This window comes from Centrocercus urophasianus, unplaced genomic scaffold, assembly GCF_019232065.1.
Source record: "Centrocercus urophasianus isolate 14NV4802_14NV808 unplaced genomic scaffold, USGS_Curo_1.0 seq_13, whole genome shotgun sequence".
NCBI lineage: Eukaryota > Metazoa > Chordata > Aves > Galliformes > Phasianidae > Centrocercus > Centrocercus urophasianus.
The window spans coordinates 5,752,344-5,760,847 of NW_024884475.1; the positions used below are offsets into that span (position 1 = coordinate 5,752,344).

The 8,504-nt window shown below is 46.2% G+C and overlaps 1 protein-coding gene across 3 annotated transcripts in view; it reads right to left on the reverse strand.

The window, feature by feature from the left end:
• CTBP1 (C-terminal binding protein 1) overlaps positions 1–8,504 on the reverse strand; it is a 166,282-nt gene that overhangs the window by 53,411 nt on the left and 104,367 nt on the right. The gene's annotated exons all lie outside the window — the stretch shown is intronic.

Consider the following 8,504-nt stretch of genomic DNA (forward strand, 5'->3'; position numbering starts at 1 on the left):
TTTTTATTTGACAAAAAGCACGCCCTTCAATCACAGCAGAATATTTTGGACAGCTGAGCCCAGTCAAGCTCTGGGCTGTACATTCCTCAGTGCATTTACTTTAATTCAGTCCTCAACTGAAAAGATGCTGCCTCCCAGACCATTTACTTGTGCTAAAACAACAACACCTACAAAGCACCAGTTCAGAGCACTATTACTAAGAGAATCCTACTGGAATGTGTTGCTTTCACAAGAAGACAAAGCACAGAAATGCAAGAAGAGCACCAGGACCAAGCAAGTCATTCTGCTGTTCTTGCCCAATGTGCTAAGCACTGTTTTATACTTCCACTGTATTATACCTTCTTACAATTCTCCAAGCACTAATTTGACCCAGCTTCCCCTGGAAGTCAGCAAGTCCATGTTTTCTTACTTCAGTACTCACCTAAGATTTCTATAACCAAAAGAGGAAGAAAAAAAAAGAAAGAGAAAGGCTTTAAAAGGTGATTTCAGTTCTCATGTTAGTCATTAACTTCCTAATAAACAGAATCACAGAATGGCCTGGGTTGAAAAGGACCACAAAGATCATCCAGTTCCAACCCCCTGCTATGTGCAGGGTCACCAACCAGCAGACCAGGCTGCCCAGAGCCACATCCAGCCTGGCCTTGGATGCCTCCAGGGATGGGGCATCCACAGCCTCCTTGGGCAACCTGTTCCAGTGCGTTACCAGCCTCTGTGTAAAAAACTTCCTCCTAATATCTGACCTAAACCTCCCTGTCTCAGTTTAAGACCATTCTCCCTTGCCTTTCTCTATCCAACACTCATAAATAGGAGCTTCAAGTTCCTCACACAGAGGTGCAAATCCTACACAGAACATCCCATTAGAACACATGCATACATGACAACACAGATGCTCAATATATAGCAATTGCAGAGTATAACATTCTGGTTCAGTTTCTCCAATTCCTAAATCCCTTAATGCAAATTTGAAAGAAGCAGTTTACACTTAAACAAGAGTTCAAACAGCAATGTGCCAGCTTAACAAACCTGACTGAAAATTGTACTTCATTAAATGGGAGCAGTTTCCCAGGTATCACAAAGTGTGTTCACAGACTGCTGCTTTCACTATGCATTTCTGTGATCAAAGAAATCTAAGGTATGACAGAGGAGCCTATTTACTATTTATAAAAATAATCCATTTAATGCTCATTTTGAATTAGTCTTCTAAAATGAAAACTAATCTTCACTAATTCTCTTTGATAGTCTGAGAGCTACATGATTCTCGAGGTCCTTTTCTTTTTTTAACCTGCACAAACAAACAACCCACCCTCATTTCAACAGCTGCTAGAACTGCACAGGCCACAATTTGAAAACTGCACCATTTCTACACAATAGAGTCCTTCAGAGAGCCAAAAGTAAACTTCATTTCCTATTTCTTGATTTTTTTCTTTGACTTCTGTAAGCATAAGAAAATATTTGCCTTTTAGAACATAAGCATTGATTTTGTCAGAGTATCTTTTTTATGAAGCTGCAAAGCTCAGGAAAAAAAATAAAAATAAAAAACCCAACAAGCTTAAGAGCGAGTCCCAAGTGAAGACAGAAGCAAAATTATAGAAAGAAAGGCAAAACAGAATAGCAGAACTCACGTACTTTAGGTTCTAGAATACCACCTTAATGTAATACACTTTAGTCACGGTCTAGGAAAGTGAGATTCGCGACTTCATAGAGTTCTCATAATCGTAATTCTCCCATCTAACAGACAGAACTTGTTCCTCAATTGCGGGTACTGAGCCAAAGCAACTCCTGGACAGAATTCTAGCACCAGGGTTATGCTAAGTAGCACTGGCTTAGCACACAGATTACAGCTAGGAGCCCGTGGATTTGTCAACTCACTTCAGGTCCCTTCAATCTCAATTGGAAGGGGAATGACTCAACATCCTGCAGAATCAGAAATCAAAATCTGTGAGGAAAAGAGAAGTTGTGCCTGCAACATAATGTTCTCCAAATTCCTACTTAAAATCCCTTTTTATTGCTTGCTCTCACTGCTGAATGCATAATACCAGATTTGAATTTTAGATGGCTGCAGGGTGGTCATGAGATAAATACCAAGCACATTCGTCTGCCTCTGTATTTACAGTAAGAAGGAAAGTCAGCTGGACTCAAGGACTCAAAACATGAAGCCTTTTAACGTGGTAAGAGAAAGCCCTGAACAGAGGGCTGCCAAATATAAACACCATACACAACTGAACCTGAAAGGCAATGCATTGTGAAACCCTTTCAAAACCACACAACACTATGGGAATTAAGTAAACTTCAAACTCCCCTGCAATACCCTCATCATAGCTAATTTGTGATTTCCTGTACTCGCAGTACTAACAGCACAATGGAGCCTCTATTGTGAGCCTCCTCCCACAAGCCTTTAAAAAAATGCAAGACATTCTTTTTATCTCGACTGGCGTGGCTAAACACATCCAGCTCTGTGCAGATAAAGCAACATCTAAAAAAATAAGCTTTTTTTTTCCTAAAAAAAAAAAAAAAAAAAGCCACGACAATCTGATGTCTATTTGTGCTGACTGCAGAGATCAGAGGAGTGGAGCTTTGGCAGCCGCACTGCTGACCAGCAGCCTCACGTAGGGCAGATGCTGGAAGCTGCTTTAGTTGTAGGGTAAGGAGAAAAGGTTCCTCAGAGAAGTAGCTGCAAATCCAACACAATTGTAACAGGTGTCAGCAATCTCATCAGCTGGAAAACAAAAACCCACAAAGGTTCGGCACATCCAATGAATGAAGTGACCACAGTACCAGCTACAAATGTTGACTGAGGGTGAAGGCAGCAAGTCCTGTAGATGCAAATAATCAAGTGTATTGAGGTACTGGAAATGGGTACTGCATTTTTTCATCTTAAAGCACCCCAAAATCAAATGCAAACAAACTAAAATTACTTTCCACACCAAAATCCTGTAGCAGAAATGAATGGCTGAAGGGTTGGCACAAGGTATTTTAAAAAGGATCTCCACTAGCAGAGGAGAATACAGTAAGGATGTAAAAATCAAACATACCATGCTGCAGTGGGTTTGGAGAGCACCTTCAGGACCTTCCTTGCCCCATAACAGCACATTATGAGAAAGATGTCGCAGCCAGCATGGGAACTCACACACACAGCACAACTACTGAGGATTGCTTTTCTCAGTAATGCTGATTACATGAACGGGAAAATCAACTACATGAGCAAGGCCTTGATACACATTAATACTACTCAGTGGAGCAGCAGACACACATTAAGATGGTTGGTAGACCACAAATGTGAAAACGCTCATTATCCGGTCGAAAATAAACAGCTTAACATATCTACTACAACACATTAAAGAGAAAAAATATTTAAATACCAGTTTAAGAGTCTGGAGACTGGCTTGTGGTTATCTCTGCTAAACACTTCAGTCCTGCATGACTCTGCAAAGACTGAAGCTACGTACTCAGCAAGAGACAAACTAGCTGCAGCCATCTGATGAAATCTGACAGGGATCTGATTCATGATCCTTGAGGTCCCTTTCAACCCTGGCCATTCTGTGACACCTTCAGGAATTTTGATGAAGAGCTTCACACCAGTATCTGCTAAGCCAGGCAGTTTTTTACAGGACTAAGGATGCCCAGCTGCAAATACACAAAGAGGCAGAGGTAATTTTGGACAGTTTGGCTTTAAGTGCGGGCTAAAAATTGAGTCTAAAAATTCAGGTTAGGGTAAAATTCCCACGTAAGCCAATAGGAACTCTGTGGTTGTAGACTAAAGGTAGCGGGATCTGCAGAACAGCAAAGCCCCAGCCAGCTGTCAGCCCTGCGGCACTGCCTGTGTGGATGACTAACAGCTGATAGGACAGTGAGCCCTCCCCGCAGCCTCCTGCAGTCAGCCCAGCAGGAATAGGAGCAGGCACCTCTATACAGCTCCCTTCTGCCTGCTTCTGACTAAGCCAGGAGCTGTAGGAACAGCCTGCAGAGGGAGAAAAGGCAGAAATACCCTGCAGCGCTGCTTCTCGCCTGGCTTTCTTCTGACTCCCTCACACAGTGGTTGGGTGTGATGCAGGACAGCACTATTCCCCTGCTTGGCCACATACAGGCTCTCCTGCGTAAGAAAGGAATACAGGTCAAGGGAATGCATCTGGGGGAGCCTTGGAGGGTTAGATCTGTTGCTGGCAGCAAACAGTAGTCACAGGCTAATTGCTCCTGATGGCATTTTGGAGGACAGGGAGAGAGGGACAACTCCTCACGTGGCAGCAGGAACAGTCAGCCCGGCCTGCTAAGGCTCCAACATGAGCAGAATAGAAAGCGGAACTGCTCTCTGACTGCCCCCAGAACTCATCTGTCCTAAAACACTACTCCTTTACCTACAGTTGGTTCTGACTGCCCAAAGTGGATGAGATGGGGCCCTGCATCTTTCTTGCAAAAGACCAGACATGCAGAGCACTGGGCTGTGATTTCCCAGCCACCAACATTTCTCACTTTGGGAGGTCAGATGCCAATCGAGCACGGAAGCTGGCAAAAGCTGTGCTTGAGGGACAGCAGAACAATTCTGCTCCTGCCATGTTCCACAAGGCAGCGTGAGAATGAATGGCTGAGTTCCCACCAGGTGCACCCACAGCCCATACTGTGGGATATGCCATGTACGACAGTACAAGACACAGCTTATGAACAAATACTGGGACTGTTCAGGAAGGCAGCACAGGGCACATTCAGTAGTAAGAAAACACAGACTGTGTACAGGGATCTGAATTGTGGCTCAGGTCACAAGCGACAGATGTTTTCCTGCTTCCTTCCTTGGTGTGGGTGGGATCAGAGCTCCCCCGATGGGACTGAAAGGAGAGGAGGACAGCTCTGAATTTGGGCACAGACAGAAGCATGAACAGCTTCCATTCCAGACTTACATAACTCAGCTGGTGGTGACACAAGTCGCTGAAAGTTCTTTGGGCACACATAAGGGACATCCACTGACCTGTAAAAGGAACTACTAAGATATGCTTTAAAGTACCTAACATAAAGCAAAATTACATAATCACATTAACTCGTGTTTTAATACAGAATGCTTTCACATGTGACAGAAATAAAAGCTGTTACTAAAAAAAAAAACAAAAAACCAACGCTCAAGTTTGTAAGTAGTGCCTGCAGCCCCATGCTTGCTTTTTGTGTTTTCCTGAGCAAATCCCTCCTGGCTGACTAGAGTGGCAGATGCACTGCAAGGAAGTCTCTCCAAAGGCCCCTGAAAAAAGGGAAGAACAGAAGATAAAAATACAGAGATGAGCAGCAATCATCCAAAATATACACCAATGTGATTTCTTTCTACAGGGAATTCAATTTTAACTTGAGGTTTTTCTGCAGGCAGCAGCTACGAGAGGCACAAATTAGACGAGCCCTGGGACTGCCTCAGACTCCTGGAGGAAGCAGATACAGTCTCTGGTCGGGCTGATCCCAGGGGAAGACAGGCTGAGGAGCGCTGCATGCTGGGAGAGATCTGATCCCAACCACAGGCTGGGGATCCCAGCACCTCCCAGGACTGGATGCTCCCAGACAGATGCTGGGCAACTGGAAACTGGAAACGTTTTAGATTTGGCAGTATTGAGTGTTTGCTGTCTTCTCTTGATCACACAAAAGCTGAAATGAATCACCACCTTTGCTGTTAGGGCAGCTGGGAAGAAAGACATAAAAGTACAGCTGGGAACTCCTGCCTCCCAAAACTGTAAATCCTGTGCTGACTGGGTGTGAAGAAGTGCGTGTGGCAGAGGAACTGAGGTTGAAGGGCCATGTAGTACAACTTTAACCCTCACCTTAAATTTTAGGGCAAGGATTGAATGTGTAACTCCACCTCCCCTCCCTCCCTAAATAAATAATTATGGGGCCAGAAGGTTGGGGAGCCTCAGCTGAGGCTGCTAGACTGCGATTTGAGAGCTTGACACATGCTGCACAGTATCACCTCATCAATGTTCCCAGCTGGACTGGGAAGCAAAAACCTAAATATGACTCTTAAAGGCAGGCCTACCACACATACAGCTGCCCTGTTTGGGTACATTTCAAGGAACAGCTATTACAAATTCATCGTAGGTGCTGAGAGACAACATGGCCACGAGCAATTGTAGTCCAAAGTATTTGCATGGCTTTGAATGAGAGCTGGATTACACATAAGCAAATTAAAGATCACATTGCTTCTCAGGAGTTTTTACTCAAGACATTTAAATCCGTGTCTTTGCACACACTTATCGCTGCCCAAACTATCTACTCACTAACAAGGCAATTCTTTCATCCTTAGTCTGTTGAGGCAAATGTCAGTTTTGTCCCCCAAAAGCACTCCCCTGCACAGACACCTCACTGAAGTAGAGGCCCTCTAATTGCTAAGGAGGGACAGACTTTATGCCTCAGAACACTGGCAAGCATCCCGCTGTATCCATACGATGACGCTTCACAGGATCCAGCCCAGCCCTCATCTCCGGGATCACACCTCTGGCTGAGCACTGCGACCACACTGCAATAAAACTCCAACTCTTAGGAACAGGGAATTGAAGCAAATTGAAGCACCGCACATTTTTAACAAAGAGCAGATGCCATTTATCTCTATGATACAGAAGGACGAGTCAAGAGCTAACCGAGCTGACAAAGGTAAGGACACTTGTAATTTGTTTTGTCACGCTATCAGGAGCTCCACACGATGATAAAGCATCACACAGCCGCAATATTTACGACGACGAGCTCCGTACAAGCAGTGCTTTGTGTGCTCAATGGCTGCATGCTCCAGCTCCTCCGTGACTACGTCTGACAACGCTGAACTGAAACATTCACAAAGGTGATTGTAGTGGTTTCATTTCCCAACAGTGCTTCCATTGACTGAACTCCTCTGCTGAGCGTGACTAAAGCAATTCTTGGGGCTGTTACTCTATTTGCCAATTCAGTCATTTGATAACACACCGCCTGATGGAGAAATATTGAACCTACAGTATTTTGGGAGGGGAGGGGCTGCTGTTCACATCAGGACAGAAACTGCACCGCTCGCATTGCACCAATTGATGCCACCAAACAAACACAAACTCCGTCCACCTCCCCAGCATTATTCTGCATTAACAATGACCCAAACAAGGCAACAGCTCAACTCCTCAATTTCCCCGTTCTATCTGCTTATGCCTCACATCACAAATCCCAAATTCTCAGCCTAGAGAGCTGGGGGGCAGGCTGAGGGCTGCCTGTTTCATTTGGTTCTGAAATACAGCAGCAAACTGCAGCTGGACCAAGCATTCTGTTTCCAGACCTCTCTCCCAGTGGCCGACGTGCTAACAGACCAAATTGGTTACTACCCACCAGACGTTACAGAACTCAAATATTGAAACCCAGATGTCTCTGGGGGGGAAAGGCAGGGGGTAAATAAAGAGCAGCATTAGGAAACAGACTGAAGTTAGCAGTTTGGGTTGCTATTTCACATGCTTGCTTCAACAACACGCAGCTAAAAATAGATAAAACAGATAAGAATACAGAACAAAGAGATGCACTGGACAATTATCTTCCTGCCAGCACGGTCTACTCAATATCGGGCTTCTTAACCCTTTTTATTTACAAAGAACACAGATTCTAAAATGATGATGAATAAGCTTTTGACTTAGAACAGAAATTATTTCAACACAAATTTTATTTTTCTTTGTGCTTTCTCATTCCCTCCCCGCAGGGACACAATGGGGAGATTGAAGGTATTTTAATAAGGCACCAGGCTCTTTGCCATGGGGCCAGAATGCAAAATGAGACCATTCCCACCTCGTAAGGCCCTGGAGATGGAACGGACGCATAGAAAACGCACGCACGCACCACAAATATCAGAGCCCGTTTCAATTCCGTGGGCAAAAAGTACACGTTGGGCGCAGTTTATTAGGCCTCATTATTTCCAGCGAGGCCGGGGGAGTGATTATCTCGAGCTGCTCCGCCGCAGCCCCAAAGCAAACACCGCTCCAGATAAGGACAGCGGTTATGAAAACGTTCGATTGTTTCATTCCAGCTACAACAGGTGAAGCGGCGCGGGCTGCCGCGACTCAACGCCTGGAGTTCGGCGTTTTAAGAAGGAAACAAAGCAGCAGAGCGGGCGGTAAACAAGCACCGCAGCCCGCCTTCGCCACCAAAGCGGCGGTGTTTATAAACAGCCCGACGTCGTGCGCGGCGCGCAGACACGCAACCGATTCCCCCTCCGAGAAGAGAAACCCAGGGTGGCCCCGCAGCGCCGCGTCACCCCGCGGCCGCGCACCGCCCGGAGCGCCGGCAGCAGCACGGGCTGATGGGGGGGCGGGGAGGGGGGCGGAGGGCCGTGCCGTGCCGCGCTCCGCACCGCGCACTTTCGGCCGCTTCCAAACTTCCTGCTCCGGCCCCCCGCCCCACGCGTTCATTCTAATTTTGGTGCCTCCAACCGTAACGGTAACGCTAACAGATTTCAGCCCCACTCGCTGGCCGTTCGCACGCCGCGCCGCCGCCTCCCCGCACGCACAAAGCCCGCGGGCCGCTCGCCCCCCCCCCCCCCC